The sequence below is a fragment of the Oryctolagus cuniculus genome, chromosome 6 (assembly GCF_051225735.1).
Source record: "Oryctolagus cuniculus isolate XC-2025 breed Fujian yellow rabbit chromosome 6, ASM5122573v1, whole genome shotgun sequence".
NCBI lineage: Eukaryota > Metazoa > Chordata > Mammalia > Lagomorpha > Leporidae > Oryctolagus > Oryctolagus cuniculus.
Window position 1 is genome coordinate 8,571,732 of NC_142872.1, and position 25,981 is coordinate 8,597,712.

The following is a 25,981-nucleotide window of genomic DNA, read 5'->3' on the forward strand; positions in this document are numbered from 1 at the left end:
CCAGAGGAAACCACCCCCTGGGAGCTGGGTCTTCTAGAAAGAGAAGCTCTATTCCAAGGTGACTCTGGAAGGAGTGTGGAATGAGACCTAAATCCGTCTCCTCATTCCAAGGGGGTTTGGAAATACATGGAGTTAGGAGGGATGGGGCCTAACTGGGTGATTGTATACATGTGATAGAATTAAAGAAAAGGGATGTGGAAAAAAATCCCTGAGCACGGGTGCCAGCAGATCATGCTACTGCATGCATCACGCATTCAAAGATGGCCAGCTAACATGGTGATGGACGTCCAGATAATCTTGACTACCCCGGGTCATCTGTGGAGAATTCAAGCTACTTTGGTTTTGAATGGTTCTGTCTGGTTTTGTCAAGGACAATCCAAAGAGACAGCTCAGCAGAAGTTTCTCAAAAACGTTTATTATGGTCAGTGTGTTATTATGCAACAGGCAGGAGAGGAACTACTGTGGGTTGTTAGCGTCGGACAACTGAGGAGACCTTGCTGTGGAGTAAGGGGAGGGGGTTTCTCTATTATTGCCATGGTTTCTTCAATCTGCTGCCTAAAATGAGGAAAGGCCAAGAGAAGAGTCCAGTTGACTTTATTTGAAAAGTATGTATTTATTTGAAAGGCGTGGGGGGTAGGAGGAGAGAGAGAGAGAGAGAGAGAGAGAGAGATGCTTCTATTCATGGATTCACTCCCCAAATGTGTGCAATTACTGGGTCTGAACCAGGCCACAGCCAGAAGCCTGGAACTCCATTCAGACCTCCCTGTGGGTGGCAGGGACCTAAGTACTTGAACCGTCACCTGCTGCCTTCCAGGGTCTGCATTAGCAGGAAGCTGGATCCAAAGCAGAGCCGAGACTCAGACTCCAGGACCCGGTACGGGATGTGGGCATCCTAAGCAGTGGCTTAACCACTAGCGACACACCCGCCCCTCATTCCAGATTTCCAGTATCCCTAGTGACTGTTTCAAAAGTGGAGAAAACCAGGCTGGCTTCGTGGCTTTTTAATGCCCCAAATGCCTTGAGCTTTTAAAAACTCTCTGTGTATTTAAGTACTATTGACATTCTTAATGCTGGCAGGAGCCTACTGTTTTGCAATGACTGAAAGCCCAGTCACCATTCAGTCTGTGGGCCATTTAGCCATGTAAACAATGAGTTAAAAGCCAATCTAGAAACCGTCTACCCAAATGTGGAGTAGACTTACTCGGTTCATAATTAACCCAATAAATCTTCATTTCCTTTCTTTTCCTCTGAAAACATGGCATATTTATGTTCATGTCATTTTAAAGGCACGTGATGTCTATTTTTTAAAATGCACCTTAGGAAGGAAAATGACAATCCCTACTGTATCCAGATGCCAGAGTGAAAATAAGACTTGGTTTGTTCAGGCCGTGTTGGGAGGGGGATGGGTGTTTAGCTAAATTTGAATGTATAATCATAGCATTTAAGTACAGTTTGACAAACGCCATGGAAAACGTTTGGTGAAAACTCTCGTTGGGGAGAAAATGCTGAGCTGTGTATTTTTGATTTTCTTCCTGTGTTCCGTGTCCATATTACTTCTCTGACTCGCTGTCTTTGAGAGGACATCACTTCAGTTCATTTTCTCTGCACACATTCACTTTGACTTATCTGTCCTGTAGTTACAGCCTCGTCCTTTACTTGTTATTCACCCCTTTCCTTCACGTACGCGATGCTCAATACAGTCGGTTCCTGAGGACCGGCCGTGTGCCACGCGTTTGGTTAACCTTCCGGACCCCGAGCCCTGCCAGCCGAGAGCAGACCTAATGTGCAAGATGCGCCTGCAGAGGCTGGTGTCAGCTCGGGTACCTTCCTCCCGAAGGGAGTCGCGGGGTGTCCGCCTCCCTCTCAGAAGCCTCTGCACGGGCTCCCAGCAGGTGCTCATCCAGTGCTGATTCTAGAATTAACCAGTGACTAAAGGTTTCTATAAAAAAAGAAACTGATTTAGCTTGTCATATATATATATATATATATATATATATATATATCTTAAAAATGAAGGATCTATCTAAAATTAGGTGGGCACAACACATGTTTCCATCATTTATTTTAAGACTACATTTTGCTCTATTCTTGCTGTTCTCAACTCATGTTTTGTTTAATAATATTAGTCAGTATCTCTCAGCCCCATACACAGTCTTTAAAACAATGGAAAGTTACCCCCCCACACCCCAGCAGATACCTGCATATGTAGGCGTGTGTATGTAGTATGTACCATCCAGGTGTTTGGGGTCCACTTGGGTAAACCAGTTGCATGCGTATCAGCTGTTAAGCTGCAGTGCAGTGGAATAATAAAAGCAGAAGCCGGCTCATCCAGAACCGCTTCAGCGGCACTCACAGGGAAAGAGGTGCGTTTCGGCTGAGTTTCAGTGGGCAGAGGTTTTGGGCGAGTCGTGGAGCGTGGTGTGGGCCTTCGTGGGTGGGTGGGATGTGCAGACCCGTGACACTGCCGCGTGTGGATATAGTTCATTAGAGCATACTGGTGTCATCACACGCAGCGTCAGGTCCAGTCTTCTCCGGTGTGCTGGGAGGAAAATGCTCCTACCTCTGAGAAATCAGCAAACTCTCACCAGAATTAAAGTAACATTTCCCATGCATAGTAAAACCTGGAACTGCAACTCCAGACTTCCGACTACGACCTCTTCCTCTTCTATCACAGTTGCTTCCACATAAAAAATAGCATAGGGGGTGAGCTGATTGACATGGAGAATTTGTGACGTATGTAATCACTTAGATCAATAGATGTTCTATAGAAACTAAAGAACTTTCCACTGGACCTGTGATAAAAGAGTAGCTTTGGGGCTGGCACTGTGGCACAGAGGGTTAACGCTCTGGCCTGAAGTGCCGGCATCCCATATGGGTACCGGTTCGAGTCCTGGCTGCTCCACTTCCCATCCAGCTCTCTGCTATGGCCTGGGAAAGCAGTAGAGGATGGCCCAAGTCCTTGGGCCCTGCACCCACGTGGGAGACCTGGAAGAAGCTCCTGGCTCCTGGCTTCAGATTGGTGCAGCTCTGGCCGTTTCGGTCATCTGGGGAGTGAACCAGCAGGTGGAAGACCTTTCTCTCTGTCTCTACCTCTCTCTGTAACTCTATCTTTCAAATAAATAAATAAATCTTACAAAAAAAAAAAAAGACTAGCTTTACTCTATATTGTAAATATGGTCCTTAGACCATATTAGAACATGTGCTTTGTAGTCCAAACAGCTTGAGCTTAAAGCCTGACCCTGCTGCCTCATTGTCAGTCCATTTTCCAGATTCCATGGAAATGCCCTTTTCTTTAACTTCCCATCATCTCTGTGTGTGGTTCTCTCCATTTTTAGATTCAGTTGATTAGTACGTGTAGTCCTGTGGCCCACAATAATGTTTTAATCAAGATGGACCGTACATACGACGATGCGCCCTAACGCTAGATTGGCTGGTGGTATTAGAGACGCCTTAGTTTGTCAAGTACACTCTGTGATGTTCCTACGCTGATGAAACCACGTGAGGGTGCGTTTTTCAAAACATACCCCCTTGCTGCATGGTGCTTGGCTATACTGATATGCACACATATATCCTCGCATTTCTGGGTAGATATTTATGGTTTGCAGGGTTTCCTCTGCCAGGGACTGCTCTAAGTAGTTTAAAAAGTCTTCACTCATTTAATCCTTACAGTCATATTCTGAGGTAGGTATTGTACACACTGCCTTGCTGATGGGGTATCTAACATAGGGAGGTAGTTTGCTATGATCTGACTGTCTGTGCCTCCCCCCAACCTGAATTTGTATCTTGAAACCTGATCACCAAGGTGAGGGTGTGAGAAAGTTGGGCGACATTGGGGTCATGAGGGCTGCACCTGGAGAATGCAGAGGACTCCCACAGCCCCATCATGGAAGGGCACAGCTGAAACACCCCGTCCGTGATGGACGCAAGCCCTGCTGAGGCTTGGCTGTTGGCCCCATCTTCTCCAGCACTGTGAGCAGTACCTCTGTGTGGTGCCTGAACCACTCAGCCTAGGGTACCTTGTAGTAGCCTGAGGAGACTGAGGCTCTAGGCAGCATGCTGAACGTCACGCGATCAAGGGGCACTGGGATTCGGATGTAGGTGATGTCGTCCCGCGGCCCTGTTCACATCGGTGTCGTGGCGTGCTGCTTCTCGGATCATCTCTGTCGAATTATTCATTTGATCTGGTTGTCCCAACTATGCGCTCAGCGTGTCAGCATTTTGTCTTTCCTGCACGTGGATACTCAGACGCTGAAAGAGTGAAACACAGAAGAGGTGTAGCCTGGGTTGCAGCCCCGTAAGAGGATGTTGAGACAACTGGGAGAGGAGCAGTACCTTCCAGTGGACTGAAGTGTGGAATCCCTGGGGGCAGGGGGCGTCAGAGTAGGGTAGAAGGGACCCAAGGCAGGATGGATAGATTGTTGCTGGGAAGACTCGTTATTCTATGATGGTGTTTTTTAATGGGAAGAGAAAAGAATTGCGGACTTTCAGTTGAAAGGGGACATTCTTTTTAAAAGATTTATTTATTTAAAAGAGTGACCGACAGAGAGAGATTCCATCTACTGGTTCACTCCCCAGTTGACTGCAACAGCCAGGGCTGGGCCAAGCCAAAGCCAGGAGACAGGAGCTTCCTCTGGGTCTCCCACATGGATGCAGGGGGCCAATGACTTGGGCCGTCTTCCACTGCCTGGATCAGAAGTGGAGCTGCTGGGACTTGAACTGGCACCCATATGGGATGCCAAGATGATGGCTTAACACGCTGCACCACAGTGCCAGCCTCAAAGGGGACATTTTAGGAAAAAAAAATCACCAATGGTGGAATGATGCACTATTGAAAACAGAGAGTGGCTGGGAAGAGGGGTCAGTGAGTTCACTCTCCCTCCATTTCAGTAGGGAGACAAAATTTGAGGCTTAGACAGCAGAGATAAAGAGGAAGACACAGGGGCTGGCGTTGTTGTGTACTAGGTAAAGCTGCCTTCTGTGGTGCCGGCATTCCATGTGGGTGCCAGTTTGTATCCCAGCTGCTCCATTTCTGATCCAACCCCCTGCTTATGGCCAAAGCAAAAGATGGTCCAAGTGCTTGGGCCCCTGCCAGCCACATGTGAGACCCAGAGGAGGCTCCTGGCTTCACCCTGGCTCAGCCCTGGCCAGTGAGGCCACTTAGGGAGGGACCTAGCAGATAAAAGATCTCCATCTCTCTGTCTCTCCCTCTCTCTGTGTAACTCTTTCAAATAAATACATAAATCTTAGTAAGGAGGAAGAGACAGAGTTGAGAGCTCCATGGGAAAAGGCACTGGCACCATGGGCAGTGGGGTCAGAAGAAGAATCAGGGTATTGCAGGGGACGGGGCACTGTGTTCTCTCTGCTCCTTGGGGGCCATGGTGCATTAGCAGGAAAGGAAGAAGGTTCTATCTGGGGCGTGGCTAGGTGGGTGGACCCTTAGGGTGTCTGCCGGGGGTTCTTGGGCAGATTTCATGCAGAGGTCAGTATGGGGCTGTGGCTTTTAGGACAAGGACCTATGGTAACATTGGAGAAACACTGCTTCTTAAACGTTAATTAAGTCAGGGGAGTGGTATAAAATATGCGTCCTCCCAAATAAGTCAGCCAAGGTGAAAGTCCTTTGAGGTGTGGGTGTTCACTGAACAGATGGAAGAAGACCTACAAAAGGGAGCTTGGGAAGTGCTCTGTGCTTCCATCAAAGCAAACAGTTCTGACCCATCAGGTAAGCACACTAAACCCCCTGCACAGAAAAATGTCCCTTTATTAATTATTCTAGGCCACAGGTTAGCAAATTATGGCAGTGAGCTCAATCTGGCCTGCCACCTGCTCTTATAAATACGGTGTTACTGGAACAGGGCCACACCCATTCGTTTGCAGTTGCTTTTGTACCCGTAAAAGCGGAGTTGAGTGGTTAAGACAAGGACCATATGGCCACAAGGTCTAAAATATTTACCATCTGGCCTTTTCCAGGAGAAGTTTGCTGACCCCTCTTTTAGGCAGAAAGCGAGAGGGAAAGCAGTTACTAGAGGAAGCAAATCTGCTTAATTTTCGGAGCTGTTTTCTAGGGCTGTTGCTTAAACAGGGCTCTGTCAGTGAGAGCCCACGTCACAGCCCTGCCCTTGAACCTGCAGCAGGGGAAGGCGCTTAGAACCACCGCGCAGGGCAGGCACTGTAGCCGGGAGAGGACGGGTCAGCGGCTTCTGCCAGGACACCCAGGGCTGCGTTGCTCTCCACCCACACCACAGCTCTGGCTCTTTCTGAAGACACTGCCTCATTCAGCTTCCTCACTCACACTGGGAAAAAAAAAACAGTGGGAAAAAAAACCACAAAAACACCTAAAAGCTTGCATTGTGAGCTCACTGGATCAAGCTTTCTGGAGGGCAGGATTGCTTTAGGCCTGCGCGTAGAACAACATCTCCGTAGAAATTAAAAACATAAAGGAGTGTGTTCAGGTAATTGCTTATTAAATCTTCAAACCGTGATGACAATAACAAGTTTAAATTGATCGCTCAATATGGTTAAACCAGAGGCTGGTGGAAGTGTAACCGAGAGGTGCCAGAGAGGCCAAAAAGCAGAGCTTGTTAAATAGTTAGGCACAGTGGCACCTTTTTGCTCTGGGGCTTGGGGAGAATCCAGCGAGGCTGGCTGAGATAGTCCACATTAAATTGGTTAGTCGTAAGGGCGCTGTTTCTAGTTGACTGTGACCTTGTGCTCAGAGTGTGGCTGTAGCAATAGAAACCCAAGGGCACTCCTGTTCTTGCCTCTGGAGTGCAGTGTCAGTGTCATCGCTATTTTCCCACAGGACTCTCTCCTGCTGCTCCACTCCTTTCCCTGGCCACCCCGTCGTGCGTTGGAAACCTGCGTCTGTTTAATTACAGAATGAGTTTTTTGCTCACCCGTCAGCACACCTGCTGCCTTTAGGAGGAGCATGCAGTCCTTGCAAAGGTCATTTTTATCAGCACTTGGATGAGCCTCGTTTACAAATCCTCTGTCACCTGAAATACGAGCAGCATCAAGGAACTACGGCTTTGAAAACTAAGACACTTCTGTCATCATACTTTAAACATTTATTTATTTATTTTAACTTAAAGGCAGTGAGCAAGAAAGAGAAAGTGAGCTCCCATCTGCTGTTTCACTCCCCAGATGCCTGCAACAGCCAGGGGTGGACCAGGCTAATGCCAGGAGCCCAGAACTGTTCTCTCTGGGTCTCTGATGTGGGTGGCAGGGACCCAAGTACTAGAGCCATTAACTGCTGCCTCCCAGGGTGCACATTAGCAGGAAGCTGGAATTGGAAGCAGAGCCGGGACTACGAAGTCAGACACTTCTCTGTGGGATGTGGCTGTTCCACACCATGAAAAAATATTTTATAATGCATTATATCTGCTTTATATAAGCTATAAACACTGTGTATTTAATGTCTGATTTTACCTTTACACTTCCAGAAATGTGGACTAAATACATGTTCAGGTAATTTCCTACGTGGCTTTGCATTGTCGCTGTAGTACCGTATGCTATTCAGTGATGTAGAGAGAAATGTAGGAGATCTTGGCCGGCGCTGTGGCTGACTAGGCTAATCCTCCACCTTGCGGTGCCAGCACATCGGTTCTAGTCCTGGTCAGGGCACCGGATTCTGTCCCGGTTGCTCCTCTTCCAGGCCAGCTCTCTGCTGTGGCCCGGGAAGGCAGTGGAGGATGGCCCAAGTGCTTGGGCCCTGCACCCGCATGGGAGACCAGGAGAAGCACCTGGCTCCTGGCTTCAGATCAGCATGGTATGCCGGCCGCAGCGGCCATTGGAGGGTGAACCAACGGCAAAGGAAGACCTTTCTCTCTCTCTCTCTCTCTCTCTCTCTCTCTCTCACTGTCCACTCTGCCTGTCCAAAAAAAAAAAAAAAAAGTAGGAGATCTGCTCACAAATTTGAAAAGCGATGATTACGTTGTTTTTCACTGTAACCTGTAAGATAAACCAGTGAGGTTAAACAACATACTTCCATCCTAAGTTGACATGAGAGCAGGCACCTCCTTCATACCTGAGACAGCTCAGTAATGTAGGATTTCCCTCCTCTCTTGGTTAAACTGGGACTCGGGCTCTTGTGTTTCCCTATCTTTTTTATAACTGAACTGTGATACACAGAGAAGACTTTCTGGGCCTAGTCCTTGGCAGGGGAGAGTTGATTGTATGTAGTTGGAGATTCTTAGAGAACTGTGGTGTGAAAACACACGAAAGGAAAAAGGAACGAGGGTACAGGTGGACTGGAGGGTGTCGTTTGGGTGAAGGCAAAGTGGGGAAGTAGCAGGTGCTCTCCCAGGAGCATGGTGACGCATACAGAACTGCTGAGCAGGGTGTGGCACCAAAACTGGACTTGCTGGGGTCTCGTTGTATGTCTGGGCACCTGCTGGCAGGCACACTGGAGCTGCGAATCCTCTGGATCAAACTCCCTCTGTCACCTACAGCCTATGTCACAGAGGGCCTGTGTGCTCCAGAAAACCAGGAGCGGTTAATGGAGAGCACAGTGGGCATGGGTGTCTGCTTTCAGCAGCCCACGGCTTGTAGCAAGTGAGGGAAATTCTCCGTTTTACATGGGACATCCCAGTGGGATGTGACAGGGCCTCGCCCTGGCTTCAGCTGAGTAGTGACCATGGACCGCAGTGGACTGGCCGTGCTGATGGCCCAGTTCTGCATCCCTAGAGTGAGCCTGCTGATGGTGCACCCCCCCACCCCGCGCTTGGGAAGATGATGAGGTGATGAGTATAATGCGCTCAGATAACGTCACTGAGCGTGGTCAGATGGCCGACTCCTGGCTCCTCTACCGACCTCTGAGGGTGTGCGGGGACAGGGAAGGCTGCGGTCAGTGAGCTGAGTGGAGCTTACTTTTGAAGAAGAGGCTGGATTTACTTAGCAAAAGGGGTTGAGGAGGAAGTAAGCAAAGACTCATGGTCCGGGTGTGACTGGCGTGTGTGAGAAGATACATGGAGCTGCCCGGGTCTCTGGGAGGCTGGTGGAGACCCACGTCTTGGGGCAAGTCGTGAGCCCGTGAAGTTGGCAAGCACAGCGCTTCCAAGTTGTGCACGAAACTTCACTTGATCAAAGTGGATCCGGGAGATCAAGTTGTTTGCCTGACAAGAGGAGATGGTGGTAGGAAGAAGAAAGATCTACATGCTCTTCCGCCTAATAGAAGACAAAGTGTAGGTAACCATGGTCAGCAGATTGTAAGGTGATGAGAAGGAGAGATAGAGGCTACATGAGAGAGTTTGAGGACCAAAGGGTCTAGTGCTTCATGCCTCAGTGTTTAAGCACACAAGGCATGTTGGGGCTGAGTGACCGCTCTCAGCTTGTCCGTAGCTGATGTCTCTCAGCCCCAAACCCTACCCAGATACAGTTTTCCATATGCGTTGATGCACTACACAAAGTCAAAAGGAGCCCATGAAATGGTGGCTGTTGACTTGTCTGTTCCTTGGAGAAAATACCAATTAAGAGGCTGTCAAATAAATGCAACCAAAGCTCCAAAAGGGATAAACACAAGTGAAGCCAAGTACACCAGTCAGCTTCCAGTTGCACGCCAACGTGAATTTGGTTGTTGCAGCAGCCGTAATCCTGTGGCTGTGAACACATCAGTGAGTGGATTAGCTGCTGGCAGCGTGAGCTGTCGCCCGCTGCCCGCCAGCTCCTGTAGCTAAGGCTGCTGCAGGTTCAATGCAGACGGGCAGCAGCTCACGTCCATGGTTTCAGTGTGGATTCAGGGATCACCCTATAGGAAGCACAGCCTGCGAGGGTTCAGAGCGGCTTCAGGCGGAAGGACAGATCGACCTGAGCTGTGAGGTGTTCTGCAGGGTGCGTTGTCCAGGAGGGCAGGAGACAACATGTTCTCTGCTCTCTGCACCCGAGATACTGCTGACAGATGAGCCTTGTCAGGGTTTGTGCAAAGGGAACAAAAGAAGGGCCTGGCCTTACAGAAGTCATGCAGCTCGGGGCTGCAGGTTGCAGTGAGCAGCTCTTTCACAAGAGGTAGATGCATTTCCTCATGCCAGAAAGACGTGCGTGTCTCTTCTCTCTGATGAGGCGCTATGAGCTACTCACTGGCTCCGTAGGATTTTACTTTTCTGGAAGCTTCTGGCTGTAAAGATTCCGGCTATTGTTTTGTTTTGTTTTGTTTTTTTTCTGGCACATTCGGTTTGTCGTCTGCCTTTACCACGAGACGTCACTTTACCTTCTTCTCTGCCCTTTGGTGTACTGTCCCGAAGACAGGATCCCTGATGCTCGCCCCTCTCGGGGACCTCCGGGCCTGCGTGATTTGTACAGGCCATTTGCTTCCCTGACCCAACTCTACCTGAATTTCTGCCCTGCAGGTATGCACACGAGCGGTGAGCTGTCATCCCCAGCTGTTTCCTGCTGCCTATAGGGCACGTTCCTCCTCTTCCGTTCTTCTGTTTTGGGCTCTGTTTCCTCCGTACCGCCATACCTCCATTTTTAGTGCAGAGATTCTTGGTGGTGTTTGCGAGCTTACACACACCGCAGGCTGTCCGGTCGGTGGTTGTCAACAGGCAGTGGCCGGCATTACACCCTCTGGGCCACGTTCTCACCGTTCGTTGCTTAATGCCGAATGACTTGGACATGGTGATACCCGCGTGCGATGTAAGCAGGGGCACAGGCAACACATGAGCATGTGCAGGCGAGTGACGCCGCAGTGTCTGGAAGGAGTCTAACGTGGATACGGGGGGGTGGGGCTCAGCTCCTTGCTGAAATGGGCAGCTTGGGAGCTGTAGGGGCACCTTGGAGATAAGCGACGGCCATGTTGCTGCTTTTTAACAGTTTCTGAATTGAAATGCCAGGACTGACACTGGGTGTTTCCTGCGGTTCTCCGTGGCGTGGGAGGGCGCTCCCGGCCCCTGCCAGCGGGCTCGCGTCACGCAGGTGCACAGCCTGCTTGGCGTCTGCAGCTCTCAGTTTGACCCTTGCTCTGTACTTGTGCATCCCTCTGCTGGGTGGACTTTGCATATCAAGATCGTAATTGAGAAAACACAGGACAAATGAAGAGCAAAGAGTGCACTATCAGAATGTCTGTGCTCTGCCAGAGTCGTTTCCCAGGAACAAGCGCCGTGGGCAACACCAAAGGGAAGTCTCCCAAGAGGCTGCCTGGTGGACATGGCTTGGCTGTGGCCATGCATCCCAGAATCTTGCTGTGTTTTCTAGCAGACTGAGAGCAGCACGTTGCATTCTAGGCGTTTTTTTTTTTCTTTTTTCTTTTTTTTTTTTTTTTTTTTTTTTGACAGGCAGAGTGGACAGTGAGAGAGAGAGACAGGGAGAAAGGTCTTCCTTTGCCGTTGGTTCACCCTCCAATGGCCGCCGCGGCTGGTGCGCTGCGGCCGGTGCACTGCGTTGATCCGAAGGCAGGAGCCAGGAGCCAGGTGCTTCTCCTGGTCTCCCATGGGGTGCAGGGCCCAAGCACTTGGGCCATCCTCCACTGCACTCCCTGGCCACAGCAGAGAGCTGGCCTGGAAGAGGGGCAACCGGGACAGAATCCAGCGTCCTGACCGGGACTAGAACCCGGTGTGCCGGCGCTGCAAGTGGAGGATTAGCCTGTTGAGCCACGGCGCCGGCCTCAAGCCATTTTTGTTATATTCTTCAGGGCATACAGGTTCACCTGGTTAATAGCCAGTGAGCGCTGGAGCTAGCAATGGAACCAGGGGACTCTGCTTATGGGATGGGGCAGCCTCTCTCTGAAGGCCTTCTGGAAGCCGTGCTACATTACAGCTGCCAACTTACTGATTTATGAGACTGCAAGTTTATAGGCCGGGTGCTATGTCTTCCCCACAGTTCCTGTTGTTACCCCCTACCCTCTTGAGTAGGGCCCATGATGGAACTGCATGGGCCACAAAGGCCGCCACGTGGTGCCAGTGCCCTCTGCGAAAGCACGCAGGAAGGCAGTTCCCTTTGTGTGCCATGTTCCCTTCTGTTCCCGTGCTTCCTAAACCATTTCTACGCGGTCACATTTGTCAAGTTGCGTTTTCGTTCCCATTTATGAAGGGGATCGCACAAGTCCTCTCTGATGTCATCCCTCCCCCAAGAGAAGTCACTCCGGCCCGTGTACGAGGTTAAACACCAATTAACATGGAGAAAATTGAGCATTAATGCTAGTCTCCCCCATAGGCCCCGTTCAGGGTGCGTAGGCAGGTGAGCTTTGTGGTAGGTGTAGCTGACCTGTCTCTTATTGGCTCCCGTGAGAAAACATTGTGTCCGTAAAGTGGGTGAAAATCCCAAGACAGTGAAAAGTGTGTCATGCCAGGGACCCTGGAGTGAGAGCTGATTGTGTGTGCGCTCTGCTGCTGGTGCGCCTCCCCTTTCTGGGAGAACAGCAGAAGCTGCTGCTCCGTGAGCAGCTTGGGCAACTGGGTGCCATCTCACCCGAGGTCGGTGATGCGAGTCACAGGGTGGCAGGTGGAGAGGGCAGGGGCAGGGGAGCAAAGCTGGGTACAGGGCACCCCCCTCCCCCAAGAGGCCCATTGGAGGCAGGTCTGCCCAGCCTCTCTGGACCTCCCTACAACATAATCCCACCGGCTCAGTTTCCTTAAGACCTAGAATGTTCTTAAGCAACTCTACCATAACCCCTTCCCCATCCTGGGGAGAAAAATCATCTTCCTGGCCCGAGCAGAGGCCTCGTTTGATGCCGTCTGTGTGGGATCCCAGATGGAATATGGCCAGGCTGCTTCCGGTGCCCAGGAATCTGGCTGCCCGGTGGCACGTGCACAGCTTCAGGGGCCTAAAAGGAGTTCTGTTCCCTGCTGGCCCCAGTTGCCTGCAGTTTCAGGATGGTCACATGTGTGGGAAGGAGGCCTTGCTAGGGTTAAAAACGGAACCAGGAAGCTTCATGCCAGGATCTGTAAAGATCTCATCTGCCCGCCACAGGGTCCCGCACTGCAGAGGGCAACAGGAGGGGCACCACCTGCCAGCCGACCACCGGCCAAGAAGAGGCAGCAGACGGAACAGAGGGAGGGAAGGATGGACCCTGGCGCGGCTTTGCAAGGGTGGCTGCTGGCAACGACTTCACTCTTGCGTCTGAACACGCTGTCCCCAAACCCCGAGCTGTCTTTTTTTTTTTTTTCTTTAAACTATATTGCATTCTTGAAAGCGTTTCTCCTACTAGATTTGTTAGATAATCTCCACATGTTGGGCTTCAAATAAATTGTGTGTCTGTGTTCATCAGAGGGCTGGAAATACCCGCCTCGGCATCCTGACTGGTCCCATCTGTGCAGGCTTGGCAGGTGCAAGGCCACGTTTCTGCTGGCCCTTGTGACTGGTCACTGCACGTGGCAGGAGGAGACGGGCGGCTGCCTGGGGGTAGCAGCTGACCGCGCCGAGGGCTGTCTTCGAAATCCATCAGCCACAGCTAGTTTGTTTCTTCCTAGGCTTCGTGGTGGTTCCTTTCAGAGCCTCGCAAAAAGGCACTCTTTCTTAGGTCTATTTAGAGCAGCTCCGATGTGCAGTCAGACTCCCCAGAGGGGGAATCAGACAGAGCGGACAGCGTGAACTGTGAGCCCCACCGCAGGCTTAGGCAGAAAAAGATCGACTGTCCCTGACAGATGGCGGGGGTATTTGCTTGTCCCCACGTTGGCGGTGCTAGCAAGGGGGGTGCGCCTGAATGGACAGGGGGAAAGACGTGGAAAATAGCTTTTGGGTTCTGGATAATTTGCTCTTTGTGCTACCGAGTTTCAGAACCTGTGTGACGTGCGTTAGGAAATCACTCAGGGCCTGATGTGGCGCCGCAGGAAAGGGGGTAATAAAGTCGGGGATCCCTTCATGCGTTCAGCTGCACTCGGGAGAGAGTTCAAAGCCAAGTGTGAACTGAAGTAGGTGAGAGGCAGACAGGGATCAGGAGAGTGAGGTGTAGGCAGACGGCAGCAGCTGGCGGAAGCGGCCTTTAGAAGGTGAGCCACCAGGAGGACCTTGTTCCGCTGTGCTCTCGAAGCCACAGTCTTCCCAGGAGCCCCGCAGGGGACTCAGCCGTGCGATGAGGCTGCCACACGGCGGTTAGGACCCAGAGCCTGCGCTGGCTTGGTCTGTCCTGGGGCATCTGGAATCGAGGAACCTCAGGGCCATCTTTCTGGAACAGCCTGAGGCATCCATTTTCAGTTGTCTTTGGCCTTCCCTGTTGTTTTGTGCCTCAGATCCTTATGCTACTTGGGCAGAAATACACACAGTAAAGATCCAAAGATTTTTTTTCCCCAAGTTTTCTTAAAATTCTCAGCATTGATAAAGACCCGGAGCTAAAACGACGCATCAGGAAAATTGTAAATTTGTGATGGCACAGGAATACATATCGACCTGAATTCTGTTTCTCAAACCAAGCATTCCACTTGAGTTCATAGGAACTGGTGACCACAGTCCGTGGGGCGCGTCGCGATTGCCTGTTTATTATGGCAGAGCAAGGCCTCGAAATAACACGTTGTGAAAAAATGGTCTGTCTCTTAGCCAGGCCTGTGATTTCTCTTGATGACAGTAAGCAAATCTCTCCTATTGTTTTCAGTTCCGCAGAATCTCTAATCTTTAATTAAGCCCAGGTTTCTTCTTGTTCCATCTCCCGTGTTCGTGCCAAACTTATAGAAAGAGTCATGGGTCCCCTCACCTTGGGGGTTTTCACCTGCTTTGTGTATCTTCACGGGGAGATCCTGTGACCTCATGTGTTCTTTCATGAAAAAATCACCCGTGATCGTGATAAAGTGAGTCCTCGCTCAACATACCCCCCACCCACCCCGAGCAAGTGGGCACTTCTCTAGGTCTGCCCGTCCAGAGTGAGATTTTCAGAGATTTAATAGTCGGTTCAGCAAAGGCTCTGTCCAATCAGAGTGCAGGACAAGTCATTTGTGGCTGGGTGGGGTCCTAGAGGCCCCTCAGTGTGGCAGCCACTAACACGTGCACTCCTGAGTTGATTGCAGTGCAGGGGGCTTGCAGGGGGAGGGGCTCAGGCTGGCAGGGGAGGGGCTCAGAGGCACAGCCATTCCTTCCTAGTCTGGAAGCCCATCACTGGTGACTGCTGAGTTGGCACTGCAGGGTCTGAGTGGCTGGGAGGCCACAGCTGACAAGGGACTGGCACCTTGCCTCTCCCAGCTTTGTGCATGGATCCAGGTCTTAGCAAGACAGGGCAGGCCCTCCCCTGACCTCCTGAGGGAGTCTGCACTTGAACATGGCCTCTGTGTGCAGGTGGAAGTCTGAGAAGCCTTGCTTAGCCCCTCTGCTCTGGCTGGCCAGGAGGTGTGGAGATGAACTTGCTTCTGGCTCTCAGTCCAAACCACAGATCCGAAGCACTTGGGAAGCATTTGAAGAATAAATGGGAGCAGGCCTTGTCCCGTGATAATCCATTTCAATTGGTCTGAAGTGAGGCAGTCACAGTATTCTTTCAAGCTTCACTCAGTGGTTATTTTGTGCGGCCTGCGATGAGGACAGGGACGTCCGTATTTGATGTCGCTGGACCAGGTGTCATTTGCTTTCGTTTGGTGCAGCAATGCACAGAAGCTCATGAATGCTTGTGGTTGCCACTGGGCTTGCAAATCCAAATTGGCTTCAGGCCCCTCTGAGGACTGTATTATCAAGGAAAATTAAGCAACCCGCCATGTGTTGATTCCTTTGAACATAAATCGTGGTTTCATACCTTATTTCTTTAACACAGACAGCTGTAAGGCATGCACTAAGAATGTGCTTAGTCGCCAGTCACAGAAACCCAAATTTTGTCTTGCGTGATACAGCTGGCATGCCTGTGAGACTTGCCTACTATGCTGTATCAGACTTCATTCACCCCTCATTGTTTTCTTTTAAAGATCTGCTTATTTATTTGAAAATCAGAATCAGAGACAGAGAAAGAGAGAGAGATCTGCTGGCTCACTCCCCAAATGGCCACAATAGTTGGGGCTGGGTCAGGAAGTAGCCAGGACCCAGGATTTACATCCGGGTCTCCCTCGTGGGTGCAGGACCCCAGACACTTGGGCCATGTTCTTCTCCCTTCCCAGGCACATTAGCAGGGAGCCAGATTGGAAGTGGAGCAGCCTGGATTCAACCGGGTGCTCATATGGGGATGCCAGTGTTTCAGGAAGCAGCTTAACCCGCTGTGCTACAGCACCAGCCACCAATCCCCCATGAATCTCAACTATGTCACAGCAGCAAACGTGATATAAAAGACCTTATTCTGTGTCTAATGTTGCCTTCTCTTCTCCATCTGCCTCTCTTAGTATGAGACGTAGGCTTCGCTAAAAATGGACAACATGTGCATTTTGGAACCTAATAACAGAAAATTTGTCAGATATTACAGTGCGATGCTTAGGTTAGCATAGGTTTTGCCCAGTTTCTGTGGGTATTTCCCCATCATGATGCACCTGGCCAAGGTGGTGACTGCTACTGCCCCGCCGATGGAAAGTCCCCTAGTGTAGAGGACAACGGATGGCGGAGGTGTATTTGCTAACACTCGTGACCTATCAGCTCAACCTCACACACAACTCCTGGTGCTCTGTGTATCAGTAACGCCTCAGCCGCGAGCTCTCTTACCACTGCGCCCTTTCCCACCGGCGCTCCAGCCCCCCCCCCCCCCCCCCGCCCCGCATTCATGCATTCAGACTTCGACTGTGAACCTGTAACCCTTGAACTCTGGAGAAACAAGTGAAGAGATGCTTTGTGACCTCATGTGGGTTTTAGGCTAAAGGACTGCTGCTTTGAATGCTTCAAATGCCGGTGGGCATTGTCCTATCACTGATGAGTCCTATTTGCCCTCCTAGTTGCTTGGTTATTTTGGTCTTAAGTGCTCTTCTGCCAATCTGTTTTTTTTTTATAGATTTATTTATTTATTTGAAAGGTAGAATTATAAGAGGAGAAGGAGAGAGAGAGAGAGAGAGAGAGAGAGAGAGAAGGAGGGAGCAAGCGAGCAGATGCTGTGGCGTGGCAGGTGAAGCTGCTGCCCGCAGTGCCAGTATCCCATGTGGGAGCTGGTTCAAGTCCCAGATGCTCAACTTCAGAACTGGCTCTCTGCCATGGCCTGGGAAAGCAGTGGAAGACGGCCCAAGTTCTTGGGCTCCTGCACCCGAGTGGGAGACCTGGAGGAGGCTCCTGGCTTCTGGCTGCAGACTGGCACAGCTCCAACTATTGCAGCCATCTGGGGGGTGATTCAGTGGATGGAAGAGCGCGCGCTCTCTCTCCCTCTTCCTCTCCCTCTCTGTAACTCTGCCTTTCAGATAAATAAAAAATAAGTCTTAGAGAGAGAGAGAGAGAGAGAGAGAGAGAGAGAGAGAGAAAGGGAGCAAGGGAGGGAGAATCTTCTATCCCCAGATGGCCACGATGGCTGGTTCACTCCCCAGATGGCTGCAACAGCCAATGCTGAGCTGGTCTCAAGCCAGGAGCCAGGAGCTTATACTTGGCTTGTGCAGGGGCCCAAGTACTGGGGCCATCTTCCACTGTTTTCACTGGTGCCCTTGCAGGCAGCTGAATCAGAAGTGGGGCAGCTGGGAATCGAACTGGTGCCCACATGGATGCCGGTGTCAGAGGTGGCAGCTTTACCTGCTATGCCATGATACCAGCCCCCTCCTGAGCTCTTACTCACTCTTTACATCCCAGCTTGAGGCTCCTGCTCTGCTGGGGATGCCCTCTGTGGCCTCTGCCTTGAACTCTTGTATCACTATCCTCTTGCTTCTGAGTCCTGTGCCCTCTGTGAGTTTTCTTAAGTGGCATCCGTGTGTTGCGTGTGTGTGTGTTTGCTTACCTTTGTATTTCCTTGCAAGGCAGCAGCTAATTGCTCAAATAAATGTTCGTGGGGTAGCTGAATGTATAAATAAACTTGAGGAATGTATGCCACTATTTCTAAAGAGTCTTTAGTTTACATATAATGACAAAATAAACTTCTGTATGTAAATACAACTCGGGGCTTTTACAGTAAAAAATGACTGTAGGTACCATTTACTTAGATTCATCATGTCTCAGGCATCACGCTAAGCTCTTTAGAAGTATCTTGTTTAATTCTTACAGTTAATCTTCGTGGCGGGTATTAATATTTTCCCAGTGTATCAATGACAGTGGTCTAAATCCTTGTCCAGAGACGGGGGCTTTGTTGGGTGTTGTTGGATAGGTATGGAGTCATTTACACAGCTGATGGAAGGAGGCTGGAGACATGGCTGAGTCGTCCTGGGGAGCAGAACAACACAGCCAAGTTCAGCCACCATGAGATTCAGTGCCACCCCGGGGCCACTGTCACCCCGTGACTGACTTCTCCAGTGTGCTGGCTTTGCTGTGAGGGATTTGTGTGTCTGTCGTGTTCTTGCTGGGTCTGCAGGCCAGAGCAGGAGTACCCTGTTAATGAATTCTGAGAGGTATCTCTGCACTGCTCACTGCCAGGGGTGAATAAGACCCAAGACCCCGTCTCCTGCCAAGACCCCAGAAACAAGACTCCCCTCTACCCCCAAAATCAGAAGAGAATTCTACAATAGACAACTCAGGATTCACCTGGACCTGCTGCTTCCCTAAGCCTCTCTGTCTCTTGAGTGCCAAACGTGCAGACACATGTTCTGTTGCAATGCTAACACACAACCTCTCAGTCTGCCCAGCCGGTCACCCAGCACCAGCTCGGCTTTCCAAGGGGGCAGCAGAGAACATGCTGCCGGCAGCTTCAAAGGCCTCTAGCAGCAGGAGAGGAGCGGGCAACCTAATTAAGATCCACCAAGGCCTGGGGTGCAGTGGCGCAGGTCTGTTCCCAGGCAGCGTGACACAGTGTGAAAAATAATGACTTGAAGCCACATGCGCTCTGCACATCCTTTCCTGAAGGTGTGCCCGGTCTTTATGCAGGCCTCCCGTGTGGAAGGTCACAGCAGGGAGATTTCCTGTTGCGTTCCACTCATCAAGACGTTCTTCCATGGCGGAATGAAGGCTTGACAGCTGGGCAGTGCACAAAAGCAAAGAGCACCCCCTAGAAAAAGCCCCAGAGACCTTTGGCTCCGGGCTGCGCTTGGAGATGGCATGCAGGGGTAGTTTAGGCTCTCGGAGGAACGAGTACGCTGTCCTGGGACACCTGTTGTCCTGTGACACATGTGGAAGAGACAGCCCCTGGGGAACCCTCGGCGTACACGCGCTCCAGCGAGAAATGAAGAAACCGAGGCTGGAGCTGCACTTCGCAACCCAGAGAGGCTTGTAAGGGTGTCTCCCACCCAGAGACACAGTGAACTGGCTCGGAGAAAGAGAGGCTGCCGTGTCCTGCTCTCTCATGCGGGCAGTGGGGAATCTCCCATTGTCCCAGAAGACCTTGCCCCCGCCCTAAAACAAAGCAACGCTCGGCACCAGGAACGTAACAGCGGTAGAAATGGCTGTTTGCTGATGCCCGTTGTATCTGAAACATTTCCTAAGCTCCTTGCCTCTCTTTGACAGCTACTTAAGGGAAGACCTTGGTGCTCCTGGGAATTCTTTCTTGAGAAAGCCTGGTGCCTGTTGAGCGGGCACTGCTGGGATGTGCTTTCTTGCTGGGCACCTGCTTCTTGGCCTGACGCTTCCGTTGGCCTCCTCCCTAGCTGCGCCTTTCCCATCACGCTGATCCCTAACCCACTGTGCCTGTGGTGAGAGGAAAACACAGAAAGACCATTTTAGATCTGTAATCATCATTAAGCAACAATAACATTTTTTTTTTTGACAGGCAGAGTGGACAGTGAGAGAGAGAGACAGAGAGAAAGGTCTTCCTTTGCCATTGGTTCACCCTCCAATGGCCGCCGCAGCCAGTGCACCGCGCTGATCCATGGCAGGAGCCAGGTGCTTCTCCTGGTCTCCCATGGGGTGCAGGGCCCAAGCACTTGGGCCATCCTCCACTGCACTCCTGGGCCACAGCAGAGAGCTGGCCTGGAAGAGGGGCAACCGGGACAGAATCCGGTGCCCCGACTGAGACTAGAACCCGGTGTGCCGGCGCCGCAAGTCAGAGGATTAGCCTAGTGAGCCGTGGCGCTGGCCAACAGTAACATTTAATGTGGATTTTTCACCCACCCCCGAAGAGGCAGGTGCCGCTGTGCTATCTACTACAGATGCAAGAAACTTGAGGCGCAGAGAGAGCTGTCATTTCTTGGAGCCCCTGAGTTGGTGGCAGAGAATTCTAATCAGGTGTGCATGCCGTTCCTGCCCTGCCACTGTCACGTGCATCTCGCAGTAACTTGTGGTCTGGGTGAGCCCACGTTGGATGGGGAACACGTCTCCCCAGAGACCCTTGCTGCCTGGCCTGGGTGAGTAGAGCTGGCTGTGTATTCTGAGCCCTGATCTTGGGCCTGTCTCCGGTTCCCTGCTGCTGTGAGCTTGAGCAAGTCCAGTCGCCAACTTGGCGGATGATGTTCCTGTCTAGAAGTAAGGGTAAGCAGCCTGGCACTTGTAGGGGGAGTGGTGATGCAACACTAAGCCCTCAGTGGATGAGGGCAGAGAAAACAAGGAGTCTGGGAATCCTGCAAGATGAGAACCAGGAGTGGGTTAGTGTGTGGGGAAGGAAAGGGAAGGAAACATGCTGGCTTCCTGTGTAGACGTGAAAGCAGGCGGCGGATCCAGGTTCCACGTGCTGCTCTAGAGAGCCATGCAGCTGCCTGGCTGAAGACAGAGAATGGCAGATGTCCGCTCGGGAAAATACCTCCGTGGTCGGAGCATTTACAGTGGTTTGGTAAATGGGAGTGAATGCCGAAAGCACAAAGCCTTTTCTAGTCCTGCGAATGGTCTGCCCTTGACTCTCAGGAGTAGGGTGAATTCCTGTGATGGATAAAGCATCCCACTCTGCAGGTCGTTCTCAGCTGGGGTGATTTTGCCAGTGCCTGGGAGCGGGTGTCGTTGTCACAGGTCAGGGGTGGGCGTGGCTGGGTTGCCACTGATGTTTACGGGTTCTGCTGTTAAATATCCTGTATGAGGGGCTGGTGCTGTGGTGCAGTGGGTTAACGCCCTGGCCTGAAGCGCCGGCATCCCATATGGGTGCCGGTTCGAGTCCCGGCTGCTCCACTTCCCATCCAGCTCTCTGCTATGGCCTGGGAAAGCATTAGGGGATGACCCAAGTCCTGGGCCCCTGCACCCGTGTTGGAGACCCAGAAGAAGCTCCTGGCTTCAGATCGGTGCAGCTGCAGCTGTTGCGGCCAATTGGGGAGTGAGCCATCAGATGGAGGACCTCTCTCTCTCTCTCTCTCTCTCTCTCTCTCTCTCTCTGCCTCTCCTCTCTCTGTGCAACCCTGACTTTCAAATACATAAAAATAAATCTTTAAAAAAAAATCCTGTACGACAGCATCCATCACAAGGCATTACACTTGTCACCAGCCCAACATATAAACCATGCCAACAGTGAGCATTCCTGAATTAAATTAACTCTACTATCTTCTTCAAAAATCGGACTCAGTGGTTTTACATTTTCCGTAACCTTTTCACAGATGAAAATTTGAATATCTTTTACATCCGAAAGATTCAAAGCATCTCATAAAAATTGGATTTTCAGCTTCAAGGTGTCCTTTGGCCAGTGATGCTCATTCCGCCCATATCCAGTGGTGTTTATCCTGATGAAGTATTGAGCATTATTTTTATGTGTTATTGTCTTGTATGAATTTAGGATTTAGGTCCACTTGGGTTTTTTTTTTTTTTTTTTTTTTTAATTTGCAGACTCAGGTTTGCTTTCAGTTATTTTAAAGTCGATGCTGAGCTGCGTCGCAGGTCCGCTGTGGCGCTGTTTCCCGTGCGCAGTGCCGCCACGTTCATCCTGCGTGTGTTTCCCTGCGGAGTGCTTCTCATCCCTGCCACTCACGCGCTGCTGCAGCCCTCCGTGGAAATGGCGGCAGGGGCAGGGTGGGGGCTCCGCTGGGGCGCATTGGCAGGAGCTCATCCCGCCCATGAGTTCCTCACCTGTAAACCCACGGCATGGGCCACTCGTTCCTGTAGCTGCTCCCACCACAACATTTGGGAAAGCGGGAAGGAAAACATTCCCTGGACATTTCCAACACACAGAGAAGGGCGCACGGCACTTCCTGCCCTTAATCTTTTAATCCTCGCAACAAACCTGTGCGGTGGTACTGTTGCACCCATTTTTAATTGATGAGGAAGTCCGCTCACAGGGATTACGCCAGTTGCCCAATGGCACAGAGCTAAATAGTGATGAGCTTTGATCTAAATGGAAGACAGTTCAACTATTACCACTCCTAGAAAATCTTCCTTGATCCCTTAGTCTGGCCTGAATCCCCATTTTGGTACTTCACAGGTGGAACTGGATGTAACTGTATGTGGTCTGACAATCCTGAGAACATAATTGCCTCGGGGACTGTGGTCCTACATCATCCTTCATCATACCCCCGGCACCAAGCCTAGCGTCTGCTGCCATGGCTCTGACCCATGGTTCTGAACGGAACGGAACTCATTGTGTCCTTCTGCAAAGTAGTGCTGGCTGAGCTGAACATCCCTGGACATGCTGTGAAGACCATGTCGTCAACATTTCCCACCCTTGAGATCCGACGTTGAAAAGTTTGGGATATTTAGTTGTCTGTTCCTTCCCTAAATCAGTACTCTCTCTGGTCACTTGTTTTGCATCTTCTGCTTCATTTCTGAATGTTTCTGGCAAATTTTCCTTGTTTCTCCCATGTACATTTTTTTGTGTGTGTCTTTTCAATAGACGCATATCCTTACTCCCATTGGGACAGGAAGGTAAACTTGACTCCCAGATGCCCCTCTCCTAGCAACTCTCCCGTGTCTGTGACTATCTCAGTTTCTGCGTTACCACCTTTCCTTCCTAGATTTCTCTTTGTGGTTAAGGCCCCTGTAGGAAAACACAAATTGGAGGCCTGGCTGCCCGGCAGAAGTCGGAGCTGGGCCCTTGGTTAACTGCAGAGGTTGTCCCCGTGGGTCGCAGCTGCGGCTTCCTTTCTCTGCGTTTCTCCTCCATTTAAAGACAGGGATTTTAACATAAAAGGAAACTGACCTTCAAGCCCAAGAAGATGGCCCAGCTTTTGTAGCACACTCAGGCTGAAAGATTATGTTGCTGTTTTCCTGAGTTTCCAACAATAAATGCACCATTCTGAAGCTTACCTTTCTAGAGGTCTCTCAAGCAGCAGTCAGTGAACAAAAAAAAAAAAAAAAAAAAAAATCAAGCTGATAGGCTTTGTAGCGAGAAAATGAGACCCAGTGTGTCTGTAATCCAGTCGCTGAGAAGGTCTGTAGTCCTTGGTTTGCTGCCTGCTGAGAAGTGTGGTTTACGGTCCTTCTAGGTGAGTTTCATTGAGCTCATTAATTTTACAAACAATGCTCAACCTCTAACCAGAAAGAGAATGACCCCCTAAAGCTCTTCGTTTTCATTAATGTGAATTTTAATAAACAAGATAAAGGAACACTCTCCCATAATAAAATGCTCAGTGGATAACAGAACCCCCTAGAAGCTGGCAAGCGGATCGCCTCCTGGGAATGATGGCACGGAGATTCTGAGACTCCCTGTGTCTGTTTAGCTTTGTTTGTTTTAATAAATTATTTTCTGAGCAGTTTGAAGGGCAGAGAGACAGACCCAGAAAGCGTGCCTGTCCTCTGCCTCACTTTCCAAATGACCACAGCAGCCAGGCCTGGGCCAGGTTGAAGCCAGGAGCTAAGAACTCAACCCAGGTCTCCCAAATACTTGATCCATCACCTGCTACCTACTTGGGTGCCGGTTAGCAGGAAGTTGGAACCAGGAGCAGAGTCAGAACCCAGGCCCAGGTCCAGGCCCAGGCATTTTGTTAGGGGGTGGGTGCCCAACCTATTTTAACTGCTAGGCCAGATGCTTGTCCGCTGTCTGTTGAACTTAGGAGTAAGGTGAGCAAAGATGGACCAATGGATGGTGGCCTTGTTTGACGCTGAGTTCTGTATTACTGAAGGCACTCATCACAGATGCACCCGATAGGAGTCCATGGCACTTTTGAGGGAGACACACACACATACACACACATACACACACACAGAGCAAGAGAGATCAGTCTTCCATCCACTGATTCAATCACCAGATAGCTACAATGGCCGGGCTAGTCCAGCCCAAAGCCAGGAGCCAGGAGCTCTGTTTGGGTCTCCCACGTTTGTGGCAAGGTCCCAAGTACTTGGACTGTCTTCTATTGCTTTTCCCAGACCACCAACAGGGAACGGGATTGGCAATGGAGCAGCCAGGCCTCAAACCAGTGCCCATATGGGATGCCTGCGTGGCAGGCAGCAACTTTACCTGTTATACCATATTATGAGCCCCAAGAGTCTGCGGCATTTTGTAGCTTGGGAATAAGGCATCATAAGCGGAATTGGATTAAGTGCCCCTGGCTTCCTGTTAGCCCCAGCGTTTGATGAACCCCCGATACCAGCAAGCAGTCTGTGAGTCTCTGTGAAGCCACACACGGCCTGGATGAGTGTAGAATTCTTCCACCTGCTGGTTCCTCTTCCCTGGGGCCACACAGCTTCTGTCTCAGTGACCATGACCGGTCCCACTCTCTGACGTTCCAGGCAGCTACCGGCCTGCTGCGTGTGAGTGCGAAGACTCAAACAGCGATAATCAGACTTTTAAAACTGGTGATTGGCCTTTGGCGATCATCGTTTTGGCTTTGTTTCTGGAAATACACTTAAACAATGTTCCAGTTCCCTCATCCGTTTCTAGGGTTCCTTCCATCCAAGACATTGTTCCTTTCTGTGAAAGCGATGTATATTTTATTGTGCAGTTTGTAGTCTATAATGATTGTAGTCTCAGCCAATAATAGAAAATTCTTTATTCAAAGAATGAGCCACTCTTCATTTAGCAATCAATTTTGGTGAATGTTCGCTTCCTCTTTTGACAAGATCTTTGCCTGGGTTTGTGGGATGCAGGATCTTTTTAACTAGCTGCCTGGTTTGTTTGCTGGTATAGAAAAGCCAGACATTGAACTCTGCTTTTACGGTGGATGATGGGACTTTTGTTCCAACTTAAAAAACAATAGTGAAAGACAGTGTTATCAGTTGTTTGCAGGCAGGCAGTGCCCTCTGTCCTCATGTGTGTGGCCTTGTGTTCCAGTGGATCAGGAGTGAGAAAGTGCATGGTGAGGTGGGGACATAGATGTGACATCACACAGAGACCTCCTCCAGCCGCACCTCAGGGGCGGGGCAGCCCTCCCTGGCCGGAGCTCCGCCCTACCCTCAGAATCCCCAGCTCCCGTTAGGCTTGTGCTCATTGGGGTTTTCACTGCGCTGTTGTTTGTAAATACCGAGTGACTTGACCGCTGGCTGTGGTCTCTGTATTTCCATGGTTTGGAGTGTGCTGGCCTCTTGTGCAGCTAGCCGCCCCACCTTCTGGAGCTCATGGGTGCCTCGGAGGCCACGGGGTTGGGGTGAGGTCTGTGGGGAGCGTGTGCTCCCCTGTACCCCAGCAAGGCTGCCCCTCTCATCAGGGGAATGAGCAGGTGTACTTTTGATCAGGTCCTCCATAGAAAGGCAGACTATTAGAGGTGGCCTGGAGACCCCCACCAGCCTGTCCCCACGTGGGGTGTCCAGTGCATTCTCCGCCTCTTGTGTGGGAGGGAGGCAAGTACAGACAGGAAGAATCCAAGTGCAACTCCTCACCCATGTCTTTCAAGGCCATGCCATTACCCCTGGTGTGATAGTCGGGAATTCGGTCACTGAGCTGAGTGACCACATCTCCGACTCCCTTTTGCGCAATGAAATCCTCCCCCAAGGATGAGTGTTCTTTGCTCTCTTCCTTCAAATCGGGCTCATCTTCCCGGAGGTCAGTATACGATACGGTCCAGCCGGGTCTTCACAAGTTGACGGCTTCAGTCAAGCTCACCTTCTTTGCAAGGTCTCCTGCTAGGAAATGTAAGCCGAGCTTCAAAGGGAAGCCTGGGGAAGAGGGGACATTGCCTAGGACGTGTGAACTCGGGGAGTCAGGGAGTCGTCGTCGGACATCCGTCAGTGACGGCTCAGCTGCAGGAGGGCTCCCAGTGGCTTCCTCCTGCCGTGTGCCCTAAACCCAACCCGCATACTCTCAGCGCTGGGTTGTTTGAAAATGCCT

General features: G+C 50.8%; 1 long non-coding RNA gene across 7 annotated transcripts in view; it reads left to right on the forward strand.

Moving 5' to 3' along the window:
- The window catches only part of LOC149126003 (uncharacterized), a 611,412-nt gene that overhangs the window by 275,103 nt on the left and 310,328 nt on the right, over positions 1-25,981 (forward strand). For 2 of the 7 annotated variants that reach the window (XR_016235123.1, XR_016235122.1), the window contains one exon: positions 22,205-22,612. The exons of the other annotated variants lie outside the window; for them this stretch is intronic. This is a non-coding gene — a long non-coding RNA (uncharacterized LOC149126003). Of the gene's footprint in view, positions 1-22,204; positions 22,613-25,981 lie in introns of those variants that run through there. 7 annotated transcript variants of the gene reach the window in all.